The sequence below is a fragment of the Lytechinus variegatus genome, chromosome 5 (assembly GCF_018143015.1).
Source record: "Lytechinus variegatus isolate NC3 chromosome 5, Lvar_3.0, whole genome shotgun sequence".
NCBI lineage: Eukaryota > Metazoa > Echinodermata > Echinoidea > Temnopleuroida > Toxopneustidae > Lytechinus > Lytechinus variegatus.
In genome coordinates, this window is record NC_054744.1 from 34,867,157 (window position 1) to 34,872,022 (window position 4,866).

Genomic DNA, 4,866 nt, shown 5'->3' on the forward strand with positions numbered 1-4,866 from the left:
ACCATGTTAAAGCTTGTCAAATATTGCAGTTTTGGACAGTAAGTTGGGAAAAGTAGCCCCCGAAAACAGAAATAAAAATGATATATATTTTTCCCTGATAAATTGTATTGGTTATATGTTTTAAATAGTTAAGATACAGCTATATGTGTACTCCTACTTGCCTGAAGTGGGGATACCAAATTACAGGCCCTGGCAATTTATTTCAGGCCATAGTTTGAGCATTTTGTGTACAAAATGTTGTATTCTAGATGATTTTCAGTCCCTCTGATCATTGCAAAGTCCCATCCCTACTAATAGGCTATCATATATCGCTACTGGACTGATAAAACCTTGTATCTCAAAATTCAATTATTTTGATGACATATCAGAATAAGCTAGATTTTGTAGTTATAACAAGGGTAGCAACCTCAAAAGAGTTCTTCACAGGTATCAAGAGACTGTTTTCAGGCAATATGAGACTGCCACCATTGCTCTATTTTTGAAATGCAGCCTTTTCTATTAAGCTGCCCTCAAAATGTTTGAATAATGAGATACGAGGTTTTGTCATCCCAGCCATGATGCTACTTGTTGCCATTCTAGTTACAAATAATAATCAACTTTACACCTAGGAGAGTTAAGAAGAAGTAATTTGATGTTTGTTTGATTTAGTTTTATTCTGTGTTCCAACGCAATATACTAAAAAAATTGCTGCATGGTATATGACGTAAAACTTAGCATTTAAACTGATACTGTGTTTGTGTTATGATTGATGTTAGTTATTGTACAATGAAATTGAACACACATTAATAATTTTCATGTGAACTGTAAAAATTGTGTTTGTTTTTTGTAACGTAGTGCCCGTTGTGGCAGCAAGCCATTCTGGGAAAAGGGGGCATAATGAGCAACTTACATATTTGAGCAGATCCCTATGGTCAGTGCTGCCACCTTTGACTTAAAGTATGAAATTGAGGCACTTTCATGGAATAGAAAACTTTTGTTGTTTAATAATTCCATATATTCTCGAAAGAAAACAATTATTCTGGTATGATTTGTTAGGTTTCATAAGAAGTCCATACTCCAAAATATGTATTTAACCAAAAAAAATAATTAAAGATATAATAATGATAATATGATTATAATTGTTATTATTACTAGTAGTAGTAGTAGTATCATTATTATTATTTTTGTTATTATTATCATTGTTATTGTCATTATTATTACTAAGATATATGTGCATATTGTAACAAAAAAAGGAAATTGGGCTCGAGGACACTGTTTGACCATACATGAGGATAATGATTATTTTTCCTCCGTGATTTATTGTCAGTTTTGATTTTACCTTCACTTCCTAAAAAGTAACATGTACATGGCTTTTTTTGACATACACTGTAACTTGTTGCTATGTCTGACAGTGCTCTAGCATGCTGTGTTTTATCAAAATAGTATTGTACAGCATGTATTTCACAATAGTTAGTAGAACTCCTGTTTGCATATTATTTCACTTTTGGTGAGTAGTCTGAAAAATGAATAAAGCAGTGTATTTCACATTGGAAATGAATGAACTTCTCACACTTTATCTGCCCAGGTTTGATTGTCTGTTGGGGGCCTTTAACCGTAATGAGCCCGGAACGCCGCGCACCAATCGCTTCGTGACGAGTGATCGATGCTGGGCATGATGCAAGAAACAGATGCCATACAGATGGGATGCATCAGACTGGTACCACGTTCCTGCCTCATTAGAATCGCCATACATGCCACTGTGAGGGCTTATAAAGAAGAGTGGTAGAGACTGGTGTATTACCATCTTAAATCATTCGCAAGCAAGGTCTTTGGTATTGGTGATATCCACCATCATTATTTTTCTTCACTTCTTTCATTACTGCATTGGATGAAAAATCGAAATTGCCTAAACCTCAAAATGTCAGTTTCTTGAGAGATTCATTTCCTCAGCCAGAATTAGTTATCTTTGCGAGAACGGTTTTTCCCACACACTGAGTGCATATGAATAAATCAAAGATGGATTTTATCGCCCTTGGCAATGTATCAAAATTGTGGGCTTTTGTTTTAAAACTCACTTTTACATAAGATGTGAATCTGGATTTCTTCTCCCTTTTCTGTTATTTTCTATTTTATTTCAAAAGTATGAATTCAATTAGATATCAGACGTAATTTTTAGTATTTACAGAGTATAGATTGTTGAGAAGTACCTGAAATTGTTAACATCATTACATGTAGAATATATATTATTTTGACCAGCACAATTCGTAGCAGATTCTGCTATTCACGAAATGTGCAAATTCTCCCTTGTATATAATAATAATAATAAATGAAATATGAATCAAATATTGTATATTATGTCTGAGGCTGGCCTTCTCTTTCTTGTCAGAGTTAACTTGCTAAATATTGACAATACGCAAACGTAAGTGATCTGCACATGTGAGGTATTCCTGTGAACCATATAATCTAACCCATTCCTGCCCAAAGAACTAGCTTAAAAACATCTTTACTTCTTGGAAAAGATCCATGCTTTATAGAGATCATGGCCGTCTACTGGTTTGAGATCAAAGGTTTAAGATCCCTTGGGGTCGTGGATCGAATGGATTCTATTTATCTCTCTCCCGAGTCTTGAAGGAACACCACTTCTTGGCCAGGCTGATAGACTTCGCTTCCTGGTACCAGTACCACCAACGTGTGTATTTCCGAGAGAGAGCCCTTCATCAGTATGCATGTTGTTTTTTTTCATGTCAGACAGGCTACAAGGAATGCAGAATGGCTCCCAAGACGGCAGTTTCGCAGACTTACATCTGTTTGTCTGGGGGTTTCTTCCAGCCCCCCTATATACCCCTCCCCAGTATTCCTCAAAGACAAATCTGTTGACACTCCTTGATCTTGGGGGGGGGGAGAGGGTAAAGAGTTTTTGTTGGGGGGGGTCATTAAGATTTACCTAATTTTGCTGGTTCAGCTTTGGGTAATCTCCATTGATTATTTTGGTTCAATATGATTTCCAATATTAAAATATGATGCATTAGCCAAGACTTCATTTTTTTTTCTTTACCTTCATCGCTCCTGCTTTTATTTTCATATGTTGGTCATGTGGTGAGGGATTAGGAGAGATTTAAGTTAAACTCGAGCAAGAGGAAAACTTCCATGTGACAAGCATTTGTGGCAATTTCTGATTATGCGGGATTAAGGAATTGGATTAGATTAGGTAGGATCAGCTGGTGGTGTTGAGTAAAATATCCCAACATCAGATGCTGCGATTCTGAGATTGGGACAATGGGTCAACAAACTCTTCTACTCTCATTCTAGCCTCATCCCTAGTTCATCAAAACAGTACTGACTGGTGCTTCATAAAGCTGTTCATGAGTTTAATACACACTGCAAAAACACCGGTGTTGATTTAGCACCAGCCCGGAATCTATGTATGACCACACCAGAGAAGTGTTAAACTACATTACTACACCAGTTTGGTTTTGGTCTAACACCAGATAGGTGTTTATACAATACCAAGTAGTATTGAAACAACATCGCTTTGGTTCTAAACTGGTGTTGTTTTTCAATACTTCTCTGGTGTGGACATATATAGATTCCGGGCTGGTGTAAAATCAACACCAGAGTTTTTGCAGTGCACTACCCTTTGTGCATGACTGGTTAGCTGCAAAAGCAATCGGACTCTTGGTCAATTTGAGTGTAATCAGCTACCGTTAAAAGCTGATATTTGTTGATTACAATTCTGAATAGTAAGGTTTATGGCATATCACCAAGTAATGTTCATCATAAGGACTGTTATAATTCTTTCTATTCTATCACAAGTTATTGATAACTCTTGTTCAGTGACTTACATGTATGAGCTACCAGTGACTCGCAAAAGAATTCAAACAGTCTATTTTAGGACTATCATACAGTGATGTAAAGAAGTATAAACCCCTTTATTGTCTTTCCACCATAAAAACATTCTGAGATCATGTTAAAACTATTAATTAGCATCTATATGCATGTTTATTAATTGTCAGATTGGATCAGGAATTCACTATCTTGAAACACACAAGAACAGCTCAACAGGGCCCTGTAACATAAAATCTATAAGCAATTGATTGTGACTGATTTGTACGATTGATCATACACAATCAGTGCAATCGATAGTAGAAATCAGGGGAGCGTTTCATCAACATTTTCATCCGACAAGCTGTCAGATCTGACATCTTTCCATGATTTTGATTGGCTTAGAGGCACTGTTCCTATGGTAACTGTTGGATAAGATGGGACTTGTCGGATAAAACGTCCGAAAAGTCCTTTCATGAAACGCTCTCCAGGCCTATGATCAATTTACACACTTCACGTTACAGGGTCCACTCCCGTATAAAGTTGTGGATAACATAGAAAGGGCTCTATGTACGCCCCCTCCCACACCCCCACCCAGGGGACTACAAGTCAATGCCATTTGTTTTTGACCTACCATATGGTATCACCCGAGTTGTCTATTTATCACTGCAGCAAAATGCAATATCTGTCCAATTATATGCCCAAGAAAATATGTGCTGAATTGGAAACTGTGCTGTAGCATTCCGCCTTCAAATCAAAGCTGTCAATTCTTGTACCTTATCTGTATGTCATGGGAAGTAGCAGTGAACGCTGTCTTACAGTAGCGCAAGTTTGATACAGAGGAGATTATGGAAAGTGATGTATTTGGCATTGACGTCAGGATTTCTCTACCTGGATGTCGTGAACTGTTTTGATGAAAACAAAAGATTACATAGCCAAAGAGACCAAGTGTTGATATTGCTTGTGAGTTTTGATGGGGGGAGGGGGCTGCTCTGGAAATGTATGGAGAAAATTTGGATGAATTATTAGAGAAGATTTCTGGGTCATGACGGGGGCGGCGTATTG